The sequence below is a fragment of the Lactuca virosa genome, chromosome 6 (assembly GCF_052849685.1).
Source record: "Lactuca virosa cultivar CGN04683 chromosome 6, Lactuca_virosa_CGN04683_v6, whole genome shotgun sequence".
Classification (NCBI taxonomy): Eukaryota; Viridiplantae; Streptophyta; class Magnoliopsida; order Asterales; family Asteraceae; genus Lactuca; species Lactuca virosa.
The window spans coordinates 194,194,681-194,217,510 of NC_136431.1; the positions used below are offsets into that span (position 1 = coordinate 194,194,681).

Consider the following 22,830-nt stretch of genomic DNA (forward strand, 5'->3'; position numbering starts at 1 on the left):
CCAATCCATGCCGATAATGACGTCGAAACTTTTAATTGAGACCGGCATGAGGTCAATTGGAAATGAATGGCTATCTAGAGTTAGAGTACATCCTATGTATATACTGCTAGTGCTCTCAGTTTTCTCGTTAGCCATTTCTACAGTGAATGGTTCTTTAAGTGCGTGTGGTTGTTGTTTAAGTAAGTGAGCAAATTTTCGGTTCACGAAACTCCTATTCGCTCCACTATCAAACAGTATGCATGCATAAGAGTTTTCAAGGAGAAACGTACCAGTGAGCACTGTAGGGTCGGCAACTGCTTCCTTGTGGCCTATAGCCAAAACTCTTCCCATCCCACCGGCATTCCCTGCCTTAGGGCAGTTCCTTTTGTAGTGGCCCACCTCGCCACATCCATAGCAAGACTGTCCCACACCAGCGCCAGGGACTTGGTTGATTGGCCTTGCCGGAGCCTTGCAGAAACGGACGGTGTGCCCGTTCCTGTTGCAGTTAGAACACTTCATTTCCCGGCAGGGTCCATTGTGGTGGAAGTTACATTTGTTGCACTTCGGCAAGTTTCCAGTGCACTGCTTCACCGGAGCAGCAGCGGCAGGTGCTATCGCAGCATGAACCGCCACGACCTACTGCTTTTTGGTAGCCTTTTGCTTCTTCTTGGCATCCCATAACTTCCGCTTGTTATCAGCGGCTTTGGAGGGTTCTGAGATGGCTAGGGTTGTTGTTGTTGACGGGGTACGGACCCCATGGTCAACGAGCCGTTGTGCCAACCGCTTGGCACTGTCGAAGGTAGTGGGGTTTGAAGCTAACACATTCCCCTGAAATGGAGGCACCAGCCCCCAGATATACCTCTCCACCTTCTTTGCTTCAGAAGGGACCATTCCCGGACATAGAGCTACCAGATTGCTGAACCTGGTAGTGTAGGATACTATGTCAGAGCCCTTCATGGTTAGGCTCCATAGCTCCTGCTCCAGCTTTTGAACTTTGCCCCTCGGGCAGTACTCTTCGATCATGAGCTCCTTAAGAGCTTCCCAGCCTATAGCATTTGCCACTACAAGAGATAGTGACTTGACATGGCTATTCCACCATGTTAGAGCTCGGTCCGCGAAGGTGCAGGCGGCAAATTTTACCTTGCACCCTTCCGGACAGGAGCAGATCTCAAAGATCGACTCCGTCTTCTCGAACCATTGCGAGAGGGCAATGATTCCGCCAGTTCCATTGAAGGCCCTGGGTTTGCAGCTGGTGAAGTCCTTGTATGAGCACTCCCTGGAGCGCATTGGAGCTTCGACAACAGTGGGAGGCACATAAGTTTCACTCCCACTAGTACCGGTCGAGGTGAATTGCGCTAAAGTTGCTGTAACAGCCGCATTTACCGCATCTTGGATAGCCGCTGGATTATATTGTGGAGGGGGTGGTGGTGGTGTTTGATTTACAGGCGTGACTCTGGTCGGACGCTTGCGAGGCGGCATCTTTTAACTGAAAGTTTATAAAGATGATGATAATAGTAAGAATCAATTGTAAGTATAATGAGAGTGATCCATGGACTAAATCGTCGTAGCCTAACCATTGGAATGAGTGTATGATTGAAATAGAGACACAACAATAGAGTAGGGAAACACAAGAGTAAAGATTTTCCAATAGATTAGATAACTGCCAATATTACTGGTATTAATGATGTAAATGAGTTCGGGAAAAATGACCTAACAGTAGGTCTTACAACAAACCATATAGGGAAAATTTTGACAATTTAGAAGTCTAGTTAAAGTACCTGAAAGATAGGAATATTTTACAGACAAGTACTTCTTAGAGCACGGATAAGAAAGGCTATTCCTTAAACCAACAGAAAAGATGAGTCAAACATCTTCTACCGGCGACGGGTATCCGTCGGGCGAACCCTCAGATCAGCCAGTTGACGTACAACTTCTTGAAGATGTCGCTCATGCGCCCTCTGATGCACTCGGAGTTCTATGAACTCGGCTCGGGATGCAGCTAGTTGTTGTTGCATAGCCTCATTGGTTCTCCTAGTCCTTTCCATAGCCTCTTCGAGTTGGCGAATGCGGACCGTGTTAACGCCAGAGTTGGCGTCAATTTCCATGACTCGGTTGATGGCTGCCCGACCTTGTTCGACATTCCGAGCAATCCTACGGACCATAATGGGCAGGGCTCGGTCAGCTGAGCCTCCCTCGCTTAGATTATAAAAGCTTCGATCTCCATTGAAGGGTAAAGGTTGGCCCTGCTCATCACTCCAACGGTTCAAGTTTGTTGCCCACAAGGGTGTGGGGCCTTGAAATGCTGGTCGGGGGTTGAGGTTTGGGATTGGAGCCTCTTGGGGTAGGTTGTTGACTTCAGGTTCGGAGTCGGAACCATCCGAAAAGCCTTCTGCGAGGTGATCATCTAAAGGGATTGGATGATCATCTTCTGGCTCGGCTTCAAGCCATCCAGCATTGCCTTGATTTGGGAAGTACGGGTCGCCAGGAGGATGGAATCCAGCCATGATATCTACACGAGAAAAGGGGTATAAGGATCTTATATATAAATAGACGTACTACGTAAGATAATTATAAGATGATCCTTACCAGTTACTTCAATACTTGCATAGTGCATACCAGTTATATGAAATCAAAACAGGATAGGCCTTCGAATAAGTAATCCTAACTCTAAATCCACAACCAAACAAGGAACAGGAAGTAAAGCAAAGATCACAAATTCTAAGTCTATGATACCTTAGTCACATATATCCTTAGCGTATCCACTTAGAAACTATTCACCTACTAGTAAAGACCTTTTTAGTTCTCAAATAAGTAATTATAGTAACACAAAATACTCCTATAGTATTTTAGGTTCATGTTTTGTTCTAATGTTCTCATTGTAGTAGTGTTGGTAAGTTTTTAGACTTGTTGCAAACTCACAACCATGCTTAGGAACATGCTAGTCACTCCTCGGAAAATATAGTTGATCAGGCTATATCACTCCCAGATTTGACTATATGTCTCTAAGCCTAGTCGTGTTGTTCAACAATCGTAATACTTTTGTTCTGTCCTAGTGACACTGATTTCAGTATGAATGCAGGTATGTATACTTAGTTAAATATTTTATTATTTAAAAGTATAAACTCTTGGTCAGAGTATTTTAATCCCGTTGTGTTTATAGTTTGTATATCTTTTATGGGTTGATATACTCGATTCACTATAAACAATGCTCTGATACCAATCTGTCACACCCCAAAACTGGAACGGCGGAAACGTTCTGGGGCGGAGGACGTCATGTATAGTATCACAACAAATCATAATAGTAAACAAGCAACAACATCATCCATTGCATTAATAATATAATTTAATACAAGTGTGTTCTGTATAGTTTATAAGACACCAAAAATATGAATCAAAATAAGAGATGAGTCTTGAATGTGCTCCATCTTCTCAAAAGCTGGCATCGGTACCTGTCTACTGATGACCTGAGAATACAAGTTATTTTGAAAGAGTTTATCAGCTTTAAAGCTGGTGAGTTCATAAGCATTTTAGTGTCATTGTTTGTATGAAAATGTTTGTAAGTGTTTGATGTAATAGTTTGTAAAATTTTGTAGTAAATGTTTGTATCTCCTAGAAAATCCTATATTTTCTACTAAAAGTAGCCTTCTACCAAGGCATCAAATGTTCTGTATGTTTGTTTCTTGTAAAAGTGTGTAATTTCCCAAGTGTAACTATCATTAACAAAATATAGTTTTTACATTACCGTTTATGTGAGAAGATCACAATGTGAATGCAATGGGAAAATAATAAAGCACTGTAGTGTTGTATTATAGTAACTACTGCTGTACTAACTACCTTAAATCGATTTTTAATTAAGGTATAATGTGATATGATTGTAACCATACTTGATCGACTTAGTAAAACACGACGCTCGAAGACGTCGAAATGGTATGACATTCGTCACCCGTAGACCTGTAGGTCCCACTGTAGCTAGCAACAAGGTGTAGGACGGTCATTCCAGTATAGATCTATACACAAATTCATGCTCTCCCTCCAGGAGACTCTGGTTACAAAACGAGCCATAGCAGTGATGCCATGCCCCGAAGTAGTGACTCACATTTATGTTATAGTATTCTTGTATATGTATTGTATGTACTAGTGTAGTGTATGTTCTCTCTGTCTAGTATGTAATATGTTCTCTTTGTTTCTCATCATAGTAATTTCTTTTGTATAGTGTATAGTATGTATTGTTTCTCCTTATAGTATTCTCTATCTGTTTCTCGTTATAGTATGTATTGACTCATGTATGAAGTGACACTTTGTCTGTTTCATTGTACTAGAAATAGTGAGTAGTGACTTTCTAAAGTATACCTATTATAGTTTACTAGTAGTGTTGTTTGTATGACTGAGTGTGTTGAACTGAGATAAAAGCTTTTATGTCTATACATATATACAAAATATATAACTAAGGGTCAAACGACACTCGGACAAACAACAGGTTACTCTAAGTCCACAACCAAACAAGGAACAGGAAATAAAGTGAGTTATCAGTCCTAAGTCCTTCAAACCTTATTTATATAACTATATATGCATTAGACATGGTTTTGAAAATATATAAGTTTGAAAGAGTTAAAAGAAAAGGTTTGGCATATATGAACAAGTTTGGTAAAGAGTTTAGTATTGTAAAAGAGTTTTATAAACATTTTGAAGTAGTTTGTTTGATAAAACAGTTAAAAGTACAGTAAATCCATTTGTTTGATAAAACAGTTAAAAGTACAGTAAATCCATTTGTTTGATAGTTATTAATCACATGTGATTGATATAATAACTATAATGTTTCAACTTGTATTCCCCCCATAAAAGCATTTAAAATCATTTAAAAGGTTGATTAAGGGGTATGAACTCACCTGTAGTGAGTGATGCGAATGAAAGATCGGTATAGGATGCTAAGTGTCAAGTGAAGACTTGAGCACACACACGGATTCTATTTAACATATAATGACACATATATGCATCTAATTAGTGATTAAACAACTAATTAAGCAAGTAAAGACACCCTAGGACATGGAAAACACTTTAATTCAAGTGTTAGAAGTACAAAGGGTTGCATCTAAGGGTTGTAGGGCCTCACATAGGAGTTTACGACCCAATGGTAAGACCCCCATGAGTTTACGGCCCATGGGTTTACGGCCCAATGAGTTTACGGTCGTAAACTCGTGGTATCTTGTACCATTTTGTGTGCTAAGGTCCTATAGTCCTCTTGGAAGTGTTCTAGACTTAGTTCCAAGGCTTAGGAAGGAGTAGTGGCAACATTGCACCACTAATTAGGGTTTACGGCCAAGGGAGATTGACTTGGCCGTAAACACCCTTTTGTTCTTGATTTCTCGGTGTTTTCAAGGTGTTTAACAAGTGAATCAAGTATATAACAAGCTAAGGGTAGTGTACTTACGATTTGAAGGCAAATGAGGGTGTTTTCGGCCCAAAACACTTAAGTGTTCTTGATGTTCTTGAGGATCTTGAAGATCTAGACCCAAAAGATGAAATTTGTGGATGAATTCAAGAGTGAATCAAGGAGAAGTGATGTATTAGCTCACAAAGGGAAGGAATCACTTACAGTTTTGAAGTTTGGAAGCAAAAACCTTATGATCCTTGGGAGAGAATCCGATTTTCTAGGCTTGAAATGGTGAAAAGTGATTGAAAATGACTAAGGGCCATATATATAGCATGGAGTTTACGGCTACCATGAGTTTACGTCCGTAAACTCATGGTCCTTGGCCGTAAACTCCTCATTTGAGGGTTTATGTCTTGCTTCATAGGTTACAACTTCAATTGGAACTTCCATTCACTCATTTCTTTGGTGTACTAAGCTCAGAATGCTCAAATAGACTCTAAACAGTGCTAATAATTAGTAGAAACAAGTCTGACTTTGATTGAAGTGAATGGTTTGTACATGATAGAAATTTCGGGTTGTCACAACATGAGTCAGCCAGAGGGTTTTGTCGATGCAAAGTACCCTAATAGAGTGTGCAAGCTTGAGAAATCCATTAGTGGATTGAAACAAGCATCTCGCAGCTGGAATCTTTGTTTCGATGAGAAAGTCAAAGAGTTTGGTTTTTTGATAAGCGAAGATGAGTCATGTGTACATGTAAGAGCTAGTGGGAGTATAGTTATCTTTTTGGTACATACTACTCATAGGAAATGACATCCCAACCATGCAGGAAGTTAAATCCTGGCTTGGGAAGTGTTTCGCTATGAAGGACCTTGGAGAAGCTGCCTATATCCTAGGGATAAGGATATTGAGAGACAGGAGTAAGAGACTAATTGGACTTAGTCAGAGTACCTACTTGGACAAGGTGTTGAAAAGGTTCAACATGCAGAATTCCAAAAAAGGAGACTTACCGATCCAAAGCAATGCCAAACTGAGTAAGACTCAGAGTCCAAGTACAGAGGCTGAGATAGTTGAGATGAGTCTATTACCATATGCTTCCGCTGTTGGCTCGATCATGTATGATATGACTCGTACCCGCCCTGATATGGCCTTTTCTTTGAGCATGGTCAGCAGATATCGGGGAAACCCTGGCAAGGCTCACTGGACTGCGGTAAAGAATATTCTCAAGTAACTGCGGAGGACTAAGGATTGGATCCTTACCCTCGGTGGGAGTGATGACTTGAGAGTAGTGGGGTATAGCGATGCTAGCTTTCAGACTGATAGGGATAATTTCCGCTCTCATTCAGGCTGGGTCTTTACCCTGAATGGAGGGGCAATGACTTGGAAAAGTTCCAAGCAGAAGACAGTAGTTGATTCGACGTGTGAATCAGAGTACATAGCAGCAAGTGAAGCGGCGAAGGAGGCAATATGGCTGAAGAACTTCATCGGAGACCTTGGAGTTGTACCAGCTATAAAGGAGCCTATGGAGATTTTCTGTGACAGCAATAGTGCGGTTACCTTAGCCAAGGAACCTAAAGATGATGGCAGATCCCGACACATTGACAGAAAATATCACTTCATAAGACACAAGATAGAAGAAGGAATCCTCGTGGCAAAGAGGGTATCGTCAGAAGAGAACCCAACAGATCCCCTCACGAAGGAACTGACAAGGGTTAAGCATTTGCAGCATGTGAGGCGCACCGGGCTGAATGACGATATTAGTTTTACTGATTAGATAGCTATTTCTGAAACTTGTAAAATGTAATCGACATTTGATGATGAATAAAAGTTGTTGTTTATTTATGAGTAAAGTGTTACTATCTTGTGTCAATCGTTTACTATTGTTTCAACTTTGCATGTTTTGACTTCCAGAATAATTATCTTATTCAAACTCTCCACAGTCAATCATACTTTGGAAATAGGTATGAATCAAGATTGTCATGAATTGGGCTTGTAGATGTCTAAAGGTGTTTAGACATAGCAAAAGTTGTTGCAACATTCATGAGTGCTCATAAGTTATGAGTACTGGATTAAACCCACGCTCACTTGTATCACTTCACGGAATTTATCTCGAGTGATTGTGAGACGGTAACATCATATAAGTCTTCAAACCTAGAGATATGAGTTGTTGACTATGAGTTGGTTGTACATTGATTGTATGAAAACGCATCAGTAACTTGATGTTATAAAACGTACCTTTGTGTATGATTCAACAAGTAGTTAGTACAAGTATATGAGTTGAATTTTATCTATTCATTTTAGTCCTTGGAGGATTAGAAGCGATATTTGGGCCCCTCGATGATTTTGTTTTGACCTATGTACCAGGCCCGGTCAGAACCAAATTGATGTGTTCAATTTAGTTCTATGGCAAACAAATTGGAAATCAGGAAACAAACTGTTGGACAATAAGTACGACGTTGTTCCATGTATTTGTCTGGCTGATATCTTGAGAACAGAGGATTATATGACCACTTATCTAAAATGACACTTCATAGTGCAACAGAGTTTTAAGAGCTACAACTGTTGGTTGGTTCCTGAAGTCATATCTGCAAATATAGTTCTCAGACTTATCCAAGTTGGAGACTATTGGCTAAGGTGTCTAAGTCCATAACTATATTTGGTATATAATTGACCCGACCCGGCATGGTCCATTTGGGTTGCACTTCACCGGAACAATTTGTATGGATAGTCTTTTGAGAATAGTATATTTATGATTTATTAATATATTATAAGTTATAATATATTAACATGAAATCATATTATTTAATTAGTATTGATCAAGAATTAATTTAGAATTAATTTAGTGATCAAAAGTAACTAATTAAATATGGAGTCTTATATATATATATATATATATATATATATATATATATATATATATATATATATATATATAGTGGGCCTATGTTTATTTAGGATGGGCTAGGCTTGCATGGATAGTCCATGGAGCTTTTAACCCATGGATCCTATGGAAAGGAAAGATCATGGGTATTAGGGTTTACATGAATGTAACCCTAATCCACCACACTATATAAAGAGGTCATTGGCACATGAAATTGGCACTAGTGTGTGAATAAAAGAGAGCGTAGCCGATTTTGACAAGTGTTACTATTCTCTCAAGTTTTCCAAGTTGTGTGGTGATTTGTGATTCCACTTGAGGCATTCACATTATTGGTGCTAGGCTCTCAAAACTCCAAGCAATCAACCACAAGAAAAGGTATGTTATTCTACTAGGTTTTTATGTTACAAGTACCCCATAACATGCTAGTTAGGATGAGAACCTTGGATAATCAAATTTACATGTATATTAGAGAAAACATAGATCCAAGGTTTCTAGGGTTGCATGTACACCATAGGAGTGTTAGAATGCTCAAAACCCATCAATAACACCTTTTTTATTTGTGCAACACAATATGGTTTTTGATGCATCGATTACACTCTCGTGTAAACCCAAAATCGGCGGGGAAATTCTTGCAGCATTCAGAGACAGACCCGAATGCGAGACTATATTCCAGATTACATGTTTTCGGAGGTGGTTGGACATTCCTATTGTAGATGGGGATTCTTTGCTTCTACAATACGTCTTTTTCCATGAAGTTGTCACCGACCCCAAAGCCATGTACAAGAAATGGTTTTTGAGATTGGGGGTTACAAGCTGTCTTTCAGGAAGAAAATTTTTGTCTCATCATCGGCTTCTGGTTTGGTGACTATTTTCCTGCTTCTGCATCCTGCGCCACCTTCTGTTCTCGTGCCTTTCCTATGGTCCCGACGAATGTCTCGGTCAAATTAGACCATGTTACGAAGGTGTTTAAATATTCACTTAATGAGTTATCGGATGAGAATGCAGTCCGTGTATGTCTTCTATACATGTTACTTTGTTAGAGCAGGGTTTCAGTGGACGGTTGGCTAAACATCCTGTTACAGAAGAGTATTTCGCTTTTCTATCCAAACTTGATGAATTCAACATGTATATTGTCGTTTATTTTATAATTACTGATTGTAATTACTTATCGTTACTAAATTTTTTTTTGAAATTTAATTGTTAGCTAATTTTTTATGTGACATATATCCATGGGGGAGGATAATTTGGGATCAGTTGTACAAAAAGCTATTTACTGTATTCAATAAGGCTGACAAGCTTATACATCCAGATGAACTGAAATAGAACGAACCTCAAAAATTGACCTACACCCTACAAAGAGTTTTTATACGATTTTAAGGTAAGTATATGATTAAAAATTTATTATTTATTTTTGTTTTCTAACATTCAGATATGGATTCTTGAGACTTTTTCAGTGAGCAGTTTGTTTGGTACCCAACAACAGAATGTGATCCTTCCGGCTGTTACATGGTCAAAACTGAGCCCTTTACAAAAGACTCACTGCAACCAGTTTGAAAAATCGACGATGTATGGTTACTTTGTTATTTAAATATTTATTTTATAATTTAAGTTTATTTATAATTTTATAATTTATGTTACCGGAATAATAGACTCGCATAGAAGTTGGAGTTGGACAGAATATGAAATGCGTGCTGAATGGTGGATAGTTAGCTCAGCGTAGATTGATCGCCCTAATTTTCCCGACACTGAAGTTCACAGGGCACATTCCCTAACACCACCACCCAAAAACTCCCTTACCTATGAGCCTCGATAAAATAAGGCATGGATAGATGATCCATCTCACCCGCCGCCACCACCACTACTAACCGCTGACCCATCAACTGGCAAGGACTGAATTATTAGTGACTTGTAAAACGAGATCTATCAATTGAAAAATGAGGTTCATGAATGTCGCGAGCAGTTGAGGTCTCAGGATCAGCATTTAGCAGAGCACGAAGCTACTTTAGCCAAGGTTTTAAACTTATCAATAAGACTCCTGGAGACGATTACCTCGAAGGGGATGGGGGTACATTTTTAATTATTTCATCTTTTATGTTTGTTATGTTTTTGCATCGTATACAAGTATACATTATTGAACCGTACAAGGATATTACAATGACAATGAGTTATGGGAGCATGATTATGTCTTAAGCACCCCCGAAAATCCGTTGAATGACGGCCCTGAACAGCCGTTGAATGGCAACCCGGAGCAGCCGTCTCCGGTTATTCACTCGTTAGATGTAAAAGGGATTCTGCGGGATGAATACAAAACACTGTCGTCAGCACCTCTTAGGCGTTCTAAACGCCAAAAAGTTATGTCAATATGGTATAAGTCGTCATGGATACAAATGAAGAGGAAATGTGTTACACAACAACAACCAGCACTGTTGGCAATCTTTTAGATCCCACTGTACACAGTATATATATAAAGAACGAGATGGTTCGTTGTTGTTTGGTAACAATTATTTGACCGATTTTGCTACGCTTGAGTTTTGGACACAGTTATATGTGGATAGTCACATAATTTGACCTAATATTTTCCTTTACAAGATAATTCAAATCAAATATACAAATAATTAAATTTATCTTATAAAATAAGTAATTATCTTATTTTTGACAATTATCCTTCAATTGAATTAGGATAATTAATATTGAAAAAATCGAATTCTATCAGTTAAAACCGTTTTGGTAATTATCCCAATTCAATTTTAGTCAAAATCCCGAAAAATCTGCCACCAGACGAGCCAACTCGCCGAGTTCATCTGGTGACTCGACGAGTACATCAGTCAGAGGCTGAATTTTTGACTTTTTGAGCTTGAACAAATCATCTATGCATCAAATACAAAAGAGAAACGATCTAGGATTTGATACCACTGTTGGGTTATGAGCAAAACAACATTCCTATGGTGTTCATGCAAACCCTAATTGCTTGGATCTAGTTTTTCTATTTTTACATGCAACAATTGTCCAAGACTTTCAAACCCTAATCTAACATACAACAAAACAAATTAACATCTAATAAACAAGTTAGGAAGTTACCTTTGATTGTTGCTTGAAGATCTTGAGCTTTTCAGAACCTTAGCACCCCAAATGTTGTGCCTCTAGTAGATCACAAACACCAAAGCAAGTTGGATGAAACTTAGAGAGAGAGAGGGTAAGGGAATTCGGCTCTATGAACTCTTCTTAGGGTTAGGGTAGCCGAAATATGAAGCCTAGGGACCCTTTATATAGTTGAGGTGCGAGGGTTTCAGTCAAAACCCTAATTAGATTGCTTAGGCACCAAGCAGTCCAAAAATCCTTCTAGAATGAGGCCTTGGACGATTTCAAGGTGGGCTTCCCTCCTTGAATTCGTCCACCCCCATTTCTAAGGGTTCCTCAGCCCGAAATCCAATTATCAAATAATTACAATTCCAATCCCTTTAATTCAATTAATATCTTTTGACCACAATATTAATTCTCAATTAATTCTTTACCAATATTAATTAAACAAATATGATTTCTCCTTTAATATATTATTCATATAATACCAAGGTGAGAAAGAGACTTTCGTTCAGCTTTGGATTTTTTGTTATTATGGTTGTTTCATAGAAGTGCAATGGATTTAGTTTCTTTGGCTACCGATTCCTAAGATGACCAAATTGGTATTCACCAATTTAATCCTTTAGCAAACTAGCTTATTTATTCAGTGATCAAGCGGACAAACTTACAAGTTCACTAGTGTTCGGTTCCAGTTGCTTAGACTTATAATTAATTGACCAATTAAATTTATTGATTCAATTTTATATATGATTTATCGTCATATATTGGCTCCTATATTTTTTTACCCACTTTTCTACTTAACCCTTGGTTTTAATCAAAACTCTAGTCCTACGATTTTTCAAATCACAAGATCATAAGATTCAAATTCAATTAAGAAAAATAGTCATTCTAACCTAATAAAATTCAGCAATAAGCAGATAAAAAGCAGTTATCAAAAGTACTTGAGGTTCTTTAATAAGCAAAAGTCAACAAATAACCAAATAACTAAATCCTAACTATGAAATCAACCATGTTTAGTCAACTCATCCTAGCTAAACGAAAGTCATGAGTGTTTAGCTCATGATTTCAACAAACAAAGTCATAAAATCGAGATTCAAAAGTAAAGACATAGCTATTCCTAATGAAAAATCGAAAAGTAGAGTTTAGTTGCCTTTGATCTCCTCCTTCTAATGATTGTGATTGAATTCCTTGCTTCCAATGCTTAATTCCAGTGCCTTTGCCTCAAAAAGCTTCGAATTCTCCAGAGCCAAAAGTTCCCATTCGGAGGTTTATGTGAGATATTTATACTTTTCCCGAAAGCAGGGCACCACGTTGTGGTGGATCCACCACGTCGTGGTGATTGTGTTTATCCCGTAATCTCCAAGTCATCGAATCTGATCGGGAATCTTCAAGACGCCACGTCGTGGTAGGATCACCACGACGTGTTGGGTGTATTTTTCTTCATTTTATTGATTTGGTTCAATCTTCCATCTTCTAGCTTCCTTAATCCAGCTTCCAACTTCCTTTTTGCTCCAAACAAGTCTTTTAGTCCCTACAACACAATTCATAGAAAATTAAGTATCTTTTGTTCTATTAAGGGCATAAAAGTAATTAAAATATTAATGTATGTTGTATAAATATGCACATATCAAAATACCCCACACTAGACTTTTGCTTGCCCCCAAGCAAAACTGAATTTTAGCATACCAACATCACATCAAACAATCCTAATCGAACCCAGCCATTATGCCAAGACCGCAACGCATGCATTTGTGGCTAAAATTTTTCCTAAGGACCCCCCCCCCCCAATCCTAAATACTCACAATCCTCATAAACACTCGCCCACTTCTTTTGAACAATGCTCATTTTATGCAACCCTCCGAATCCATCCTCAGAAAACTTTCTTACCCTCAAGGTATTTTTGGTCAAACAACCCAAGCATACATAATCTAGAAAATTACAAATTTTGATACCACATTGGAGCTCTTTAGGAATTCTTCAACTCTTTGAATATTTGATATTTGATTTCTTTGAATTCACCATCTTCTTTGATTTGATTTTTGGTATCTTCAACTTTTGAATTTCTTCAGAATTTTGATCTTTGATCTTCATAATTTGACTTGAACGCTCCAAAATTCTTACAACTTTTCTTGTAATTCTCTCTCTTTTTTTTCAATTTTTTTACATGTACCTCACTTTTTTTTCTCTCAAAACCTACATGCTTAAGCAAGGGCACTCCACTTCAACCTTTATTGGTTAAGATATTAGTCTAATGTGCAATGACTACTTAAGCTTTTATGGATACATTTTAGGTTTAGGCTGCTAAACATATCGCATCCCTCAAACTAAGCGAGGTTATGTTTTTGTCCCATGATTTCACTAGAATAGGGAGGCCACAAATGCGCTAGAACGTGTATAGGCTTAACTAAACATTTGGGTCCTCATAGAATTATCAAATGCAATACTAGCATGAATCCTAATTACTTTTTACCATAATTTTCTAAATTAAATCCTAGCAATTTTATGCAAAAATTTTATATTATGCCTAAAATTAAGATACTAATTCAACTAATATAATCAACCCCCTACCCCACACTTATTTCATGCAATGCCCTCATTGCATGGTATGCAAAACATAAAATTAAAAGAGGGAGAAAAAGGAACAAACTCCCCTGGGATAGAAGATGCACTCGACTAATGCAAAGAAAATTCAAACTTGTTGGATCATATGGACTCGGAATCGGACAAGAAAAAGGCAGCCTCCTAAATTGTTGAAAAACTCCCCCACGTCAAAGGAAAGTGTAAACAATGTCGTGGCAGCCGGGATAATTCTTCAACGAAGCGTGATAAGGAAATTCTAGGCATGGGAACAGCTCATCCATACCATGATAATAAATATAATGTCACTTGAATCACGGAGACTACTGGAAGTACGAAATCAGGCTCGTAAAATGACTCGAAAAGCACCACTTCGTGGTGGATATCACCACGTCGTGGTAAACCAAACATAACACTTTTTGGTTTTTAAAACTGCGACACCACGTCGTGGTGTCAGATACCTCGTCGTGGTGGCATTGAAAAGAGAGATTCGGAAGGCGAATAGAGCTGCAACTCGAACTAAAATGACACCATCTCTTCCATACAGTCTTAGGACATGACCCTTCACTCTATGACTCAATTAGACCCCCGAAAAATGCTCTCGAATCACGCTTCTCTCGACGTTCTCTTATACCTTCACTCTAACGAACTTTCTTGTGCCAAATATACCCTTACTTGACTCTTAAATATAACCTGGAACTAGGACAAAGGAAATGGTAATAAAAGTAGGAAAAGCATCCAAACAACCAAATCATCCACAAATTGTTTAACAAAACATAAAACAAACCACAGAAAACCATAATAAAGGACTAGTCTAAAACAAGACAAAAAAAACAAAAAAACAAAGAAAGGGATAAAAAAATCAATCTTCTTCATCATCACCAGCTCCACCACCACTGCCTCCAGCTCCACCCAACTGCTCTCGCCAAATTTTGTCCCACGTTGGAACATGTGGGTACGCAGAAGGAAAATGCTCAGGACGAGATACACACATAGAGCTCATCAAAAACTTGATGTGTAGTTTGTAGCTCTAGGCATGTAGTCCTCATATCGTCTCCTTGCCACACTGTAGGGATCTATGGGCATCTCATCTTCTTCCGGCACCACTGGTTCATCTGTTCTGGCTTCATTACACCGTCGCCTTCCACGGCTTGGAACTCGGTGCCGTGGAGTATCGTCAGGACTGCTAAAACCAGCCATTCCATGTTCAACAACAATTCGAGCCCTCTTATAAAGAAGAATGGAAAAGCGCTTTTGGGGCTCCACTGTAAGCATAGAAGCCTCCCGTTTCTCAAAAATACCAAAAGATCGCGCGAGTCGGGTAATCCACATACCACCATAAAGCGGGGACCCACGCCTGTCCTTTGCTGCCCGAACTGTAAGGAACTCAGCCAGGTGAAAAGATAAATCAGCATAAACCTCATTTGAGGTGAGAACCCACAAAAAGAAAACATCCACAGTGGGACATTTATCCCCCTCCTGACGTTCATTTATGGTATTAGTGATCAGGTGGTGTAAGAGGCGGTGAATTGGCGATCGGATGTCGCTTTCCTATGCAGTACCCTTGTGGTAAACCCCATTAGCAATAGAATGCCAATGGTCCTCTGCTTTGAACCCTTCGATGTTCTTAATGGAGGCTGCTATAAATTGTTGGTACAATGGTGTATGGACTTCAGCTGGAAGGTAGATGCCAACCCGTAGTGCAAAATCAGCTATGCTTAAGGAACGTCTTTCCCCTCCAAGGTAAAAAGTAAGATTATCATCCGCATATATCCCGTCTTTTCTTCTGAAAGATACTGTGGCAAGAAACTCATACACCAACTCCTTGTAAACCACCTCTTGAATCTCAAAAATTTGTCTCCAACCCAAACACATAAACTGCCCATGAACTCCATTAAATACCTTGTCAAGGTAAGGCTCCATAGCCTCCATCAAACCCGAACTTCCAATCCAGTGCCAATCAACTTCAGCTGGAACATGCACCTTTCTTTTCTTGAGTAAGTCAAGCTTAGCAGTCCAACGCGCATGTGTCTCAGGTGCAACATTCCGTGGAAAAGAATACCATGGAAAATCGCGAGTAACGGGTTGACTTCTTCTGGACCTGCTAGTTATTCCTGCAAAATAACCACAAAAGAACAACCAAACAACCCATGTGCATTATTATAATCGAAACAGAAGAACAAAATTGTCATAGCAGTCACCACGACGAGCTCGTCGTGGCGTCGGCACTGTGACGTGAACTGCTCAAATCGATCTAAGTTCAACACCATATTAACTAAATCCAAGTTCAGGGTTTGTTCAGTGGATGAAATGGAATAGAATGATAGCAAAATATGGGACTAAAACATGCAAAAATTGGTCCGATTTTTGCAAAAATCAGAACCCTAGGTTCAAAATTATCTGCCCTAGGTTCAAATAGATGCTCTATACTACCTTAATAGATGATTAAGAGTACTAAAATAACTAGAAAAACATACCTTGTTTGAGAAAAATGCAAGAAATCGGATGGAAGGATGGAGAATTCTTCGTGGGAGAGGCTGGCACGACGAGAAAGTGAGGGTGAAGTAAAAATAAAAATGTTTTTGACTTTGGATGAAAACCTAAAAATAACGGATGTAAGTTTAGTCGCCACGACGTGGAAAATCCACCACCTCGTGGTGTCGAGGTTTTGCCCGTCTTAATTTCGTGTGCAAAAATATCACCACCTCGTGGTGGGTAAAAAAAATTCGTATTTAAAAAAAACTCTTAAAAATACTCACCCCACACTCGTTTTATGCCGGCCCCCATGACGAATTCATAGATAAATCAGAAGAATGAGATAATAAAGACCTAAATAAAACTAAAAACAAATAAAAGAAAATAAAAGAAAAGGAAAGAAAATGCAAACTCAAAACCACAGGTTGCCTCCTGCAAGCGCTTCTTTTTGAGGAGTCATGAGCCGGACTCCTTCCCAGGTTACGTTGTTTCAGCTCGTGTGAATTTGACGATTTCACCCTCCCTTTCTTCACTTGGCATTCCTTCCTCGTAATGCTTCACTCGATGCCCATTAACCTTGAAAGGGGTCCCGTCTCTTGAAATAAGCTCGATAGCTCCATGTGGGAAAACTTTTTTGACAACAAATGGCCCGTCTCACCTTGTTTGCAATTTACCCGAAAAAAGTTTTAACCTTGAATTGAAATGTAGCACCCTTTGTCCTTCATGGAACTCTTTATTACCCTTAAGCCTCATATCATGCCACTTCTTAGTTTTGTCTTTATAAATCAAAGAACTTGTGTAGGCTTCGTTTCTAAGTTCTTCAAGGGCATTCATTTGCATCAACCGGTTGGCACGTAGTTCATCTGGCTCAAAATTACATATCTTCAAAGCCCAAAATGTTTTATGCTCTATCTCAACTGGCAAGTGGCAACTCTTCCCATAAACCAACCTATATGGTGTAGTACCAATAGGTGCTTTGAAAGCTGTTCTAAATGCCCATAGTTCATCATCAAGCTTATCCGACCACTCCTTTCTATTACTTCCAACCGAATTTTCTAATATTCTCTTCAATGCCCGATTTGTAACTTCAATTTGCCCACTTGTTTGAGGATGATAGGATGTTGAAAATCTATTGTGGACACCATATTTTTGCAACACCTTAGCCAACTGATCATTTGCGAAGTGGGTGCCTCGATCACTAATTAGAGCCTTTGGAACTCCAAATCTTGAAAATAACTTTTTGAGGAAACGTACCACTACTCGAGCATCATTTGTGGGTAATGCTTGTGCCTCCGCCCATTTGGATACATAATCGACTGCTGCCAATATGTATTTATTTCCCTTTGCCATTGGGAAAGGTCCCATGAAGTCAATTCCCCAAATATCAAATATTTCACAAACTTGAATGCTATTTTGGGGCATCTCATTTCGTGAAGAAATGTTTCCCAACCTTTGGCATGAATCGCATTCTTTGACAAATTTTGTAGCATCTTTACAAATAGTAGGCCAATAAAAACCCGAATCAAAAACCTTCTTCGCCGTATATTGCGCTCCATGATGTCCTCCGGTGGGCTCGCTATGACAATGCTTCAAGATTTCACGACTTTCCTTCCCGAATACACATCTTCTTATCATACCATCAGCACAGCTACGAAAGAGGTATGGCTCATCCCAAAAGTAATACTTAATTTCTGAAAAGAATTTCTTCTTTTGTTGGTGGGTCAAGTCGTTTGGAATGTATTCACTTGCTAAATAGTTAGCTATATCTGCAAACCATGGAATCTCTCCTGCTATAACCAATAAATATTCTTCGGGAAATTCATCTCCAATCTTTTTTTTTCTAACTCCTCCAAGTGCGGGTTTTGCAATCTCGATAGATGATCGACAGTCACGTTCTCCATCCCCTTTTTATCTCGTATTTCAATGTCAAATTCTTGTAGCAGCAACACCCAACGAATCAACCTTGGCTTAGCATCTTGTTTAGCAAAAAGATACTTAAGGGCAGAATGGTCGGTAAAAACTATGGTTTTTGACAAAAAATAGGAGCGAAATTTATCAAATGCAAAAACCACTGCTAGTAGCTCCTTTTCTGTAGTAGTGTAGTTCTCTTGTGTTGGGTTCAAGGTCTTCCTCGCATAGTAGATAGGCTGAAAATGCTTGTCAATTCTTTGTCCCAAAACAGCTCCCACCGCAAAGTCACTAGCATCACACATAAGCTCAAAAGGAAGACTCCAATCTGGAGCTATCATAATAGGTGTAGTAGTCAACTTTTCCTTCAACAAATGAAATGCATCAAGACATTCTTTAGAAAAGTTGAATGGGGCATCCTTCAAAAGAAGTTGAGTCAAGGGCTTTGTGATCTTCGAAAAGTCTTTAATAAAGCGCCTATAAAATCCTGCATGGCCTAGAAAGCTTCTTACCCCCTTGACATTTGTTGGAGGTGGTAATTTGGCTATAGTGTCAACCTTCGCTCTATCCACCTCTATCCCCATCCTTGAGACCTTGTGACCTAACACAATTCCTTCCTTCACCATAAAATGACACTTCTCCCAATTGAGAACAAGGTTGGTCTTCTCACATCTTGCTAGCATTAGATCCAAGTTGGACAAACAATCTTCAAAAGAGGACCCGAAAACCGAGAAGTCATCCGTGAAAACCTCCATAAACTTCTCGATCATATCATGAAAGATAGCCATCATGCACCTTTGGAAAGTGGCTGGTGCATTGCATAACCCAAAAGGCATGCGTCTATATGCAAATGTTCCACTTGGGCATGTAAAAGTGGTCTTCTCTTGATCTTGTGGGTCAATTGGAATTTGAAAGTACCCCGAGAAACCATCAAGGAAACAATAATAAAGATGACCGGACAATCTCTCGGGCATTTGATCGATGAATTGTAGCGGAAAATGATCCTTGCATGTTGCATAATTAAGACTTCGATAGTCAATACAAACACGCCACCCAGTAACTGTCCTTGTTGGGATCAACTCGTTAGCTTCATTGGTGACCACTGTCATTCCTCCTTTCTTTGGCACAACATGTACTGTACTCACCCATGTGCTATCAGATATTGAGTAAATGATACCAGCATCTAATAGTTTCACCACCTCTTTTTTAACTACTTCTTGCATGTTTGGGTTGAGTCTTCTTTGGCGTTATACTATGGGTTTAGCTCCTTCTTCTAAATTGATCTTATGAGAACAATAGGCTGGACTAATCCCCTTGATATCAGTGATCTTCCATGCAATGGCACCTTGTCTATTCTTTAGAACTTTAACTAGGCTTTCTTTCTCGTGTTTTGCTAGGTCAGAAGCAATGATTACTGGCTTTTGTTGTTCTTCTTCTAAGAATGCATACTCCAGGTGTTCGGGAAGGGCTTTCAGTTCGAGTTTTGGTTTTGCGTTAGCCACCACGATGTGGTGATCCTGCCACGTCGTGGTGTCATGGTTTTTAATTCCAGATCGCGAATAAAAACTTTGCCATGTCGTGGCATCCTCACCACGTCGTGTTGCCTCTTCTGTCTCTTTTATTGCTTCATTGTACTTGCCTTCTTCCAATAACTTCTCCAATTCTTGTAGATCGAGTTCGGGATCAAAATTTCCTTCATCAAGCACCATAAATCCCTCATTTTCTTTTTCTTTCCAACCCGCTAGCTCTTTTTCCAGTACTTAATCCAACAAATCAATTGAAAACGCTATATCATCACTCATCCTTGAATGTTTGATCGCCCGATTAACACCAAAAGTCACCGCTTCTTCTCCAACACGTAACGTAAGCTTGGATTCCCTTATATCAAAACTAAAGCTCGGGGGTGCTCAAGAATGGCCTTACAAGAATGATCGGGACTTGTTCATCTTCCTCCATATCCAAAACAATAAAATCTGCGGGGAAAACAAACTTGTCAACTTTCACTAGCAAGTCCTCACAAATACCCCTTGGAAATGTCATAGTTTTATTTGCCAAATGAATAACCATGCAGACCGGTCTTGGTTCGGGAAGGTCGAGCTTCTTGAAAAACGAATAGGGCATTAAATTAACACTTGCTCCCGAGTCAGCTAGATCATGACTAGTTGCAAGATTTCCAAATTGGCATGGCAAGGTTATACTTCCTGGATCCCCATCTTCTTTGGTAGCATGTTTAACATAGCAGCAGAACAAGTTTCATTCAACACTACCTTAGATAGCCCCTCCATCTTCTTGCAGTTTGTTAACAAGTCCTTAAGAAATTTGGCATATTTAGGCATTTCAGCTAAAGCCTCAAGGAATGGAATGTTGATTTCAAGAGATTTTATGTGATCTAAAAACCTCCAGTAATCTTCAGCATGCTTCTCTTGAATTGCTCTGCTTGGGAAGGGAAATGGTGGACGATATGGCTTCACCAGTTCGGTATTTTTCTTTACAGTGTCTTGTCACGCCGTGGTAGATTCACCACGTCGTGGTGATTGCCCAGACTTGTTTTCTTTATTTTCTTCTTGTCCTTCCTGTTCCGCTTCTGGTTCGTTTCTGTCAATTGGGGTTAAGTGAGTGATAATTTTCCCGCTTCTAGTGGTGATGGCTTAAATGTGAGCTCTTCTCGGGTTTTGTTCGGTATTTCCCGGAAGTCCTCCCGGTGATCTTTCATTTAATTGGCTCGCTAGTTGACCGAGTTGCTTCTCTATAGTGAGGATTGAAGCTTGTTGATTTCTAACCAGTGCTTGTGTATTTCTCATTGTCTCCTGTTGTTCCCTCATGAATACTTGTTGTTCTTTTATCGCTTCTTCAGCTCCTTCGTGCCTTTTTTCGGAAGCGGCTATAAATCGGGTAATCATATTTTCCAAGTCAGATTTCTTTTCAGCTTGTGGTTCCTCTTTTTGGTAAAACCCTCTTCCTTTTTGTTCATATCTCTCTTCCTTAGCCTTTTTGTATTCTTCATAAGGTATCTAATTTTTCTTGGGTTTTCTCCAATTGTCATCAAAACGATCACCGCTCGAGTAGAAAGCTTGAACCTTCCGGTTTCCATTTTCATCAAGGTCATAATCTCTAGTCAAATGAGGCCCGTTACAATTTTCACACCCAACCCGAATAGCATGGATTGTTTGATCCATCTTAGTCATTCACCTATCAATGTTGTGCAACATTGCCAAAACTGCCGCCATATCCTCCGAAGCAGCATTAACCGATCCCTTTGCTAATTCATTCCTTGGGTTATGGTATTCTCTAGAGTGTTTAGAGAATTCTTCAATTAACTGTTTTATCACCGGGGGTGCCTTCTTTGTGAGTGGTCCTTGAGAATCAAGGAGCTGCCCAGTTGTCACATTTACTCCATCATAGAAAATGGAAATTCTTGTTGACTGTTCAGATCATGATGTGGGCAGTTCCTCAACAAACTCTTGTATCTTTCCCATGCCTCATAAAGTGACTCTCCAGGTTGTTGCTCAAAGTTGGCTATGGCTTTCTTCAACTTCGCTATCTTTGAGGGTGGGCAAAATTGATCAATGAATTCTTCTTTCATCTTGGCCCAAGTAGTAATGGATCCGGGAGGAAGTGATTTTAGTCAATCTCTCGCGACCCCCTTGAATGTAACGGGTAACATACGAAGCAATACAGTTTCACAAGCCACATTTGGAACATTGAAGTAGTCGGCTATGTCGTTGACCTCTTCTAGATGTTTGTACGCGTCTTCGTAATCCTTACCGTAGAATGGGAGTTCCTTAAGTTGTGCGAGTATGTGGCCCTTAAGCTCGAAGTTAGCATTTTCCGGAATCGCGGGTTACACGAGTCCTGGGCCGGTATCTTCACGCATCTTCTTCTTCCACTCGCCCATGGGAACTTCGTCGATGTTAGCCATGGTGTTGTCGGGTTCGTCTTCTAGGTCACTTTCGTTATCAAATGTAAGATCTTTTTCGTCTCCTTCTGTTTCGTATTTGGTGTCCTCCTTCTTCGGGTCTTTGTCCGCCAAATAGATGTTGGATCCTCCTGATTTACTGCTCTTTTTCTTGGTAAACACAGATTTGAGATTCTTCAAAGGTGAGTTCTTCGATATTGCGGTTTCTCCAACGGTTTTGCCTTTGTTCTTCCTTAAAGTAGCTTCCGGGTCTTCAAGTGGTGGGATCAAAGGTGTATTTCCTCCTCTGGTCATAAACGATCTGCAAATAAACAAAGAAAACACATAAAAGTAAAAAAAAAAAAAAAAAAAAAAAAAAAAAAAAAAAAAACGAAAAATAAAATTCCTACAGTAGCTATACCACGATGTGGTATAAATTACCACGACGTGGTGAACCTAAAATACTAAAATAAAAATTAAAAACTAAACTCCAACAGAAAATAGTCCTAAAAATAGCAATATAAAGTAATTAAAACTGAACCGTTCCCTGGCAACAGCGCCAAAAACTTGATGTGTACTTTAATATGCTTATATTTTATTCAAGTTAATTTATAAAAGTAATTTACTTTACTAAACTATTAAACACGCTAGGCAGTATACCTAATCATG

The 22,830-nt window shown here is 39.3% G+C and overlaps 1 non-coding gene across 1 annotated transcript; it reads left to right on the top strand.

The window, feature by feature from the left end:
* Nucleotides 1–21,694: 21,694 nt before the first annotated feature.
* LOC145123112 (small nucleolar RNA R71) lies at nucleotides 21,695–21,801 on the top strand. The gene has a single exon (XR_013714990.1). It is a non-coding gene; the product is annotated as a small nucleolar RNA R71 (small nucleolar RNA).
* Nucleotides 21,802–22,830: the final 1,029 nt, after the last annotated feature.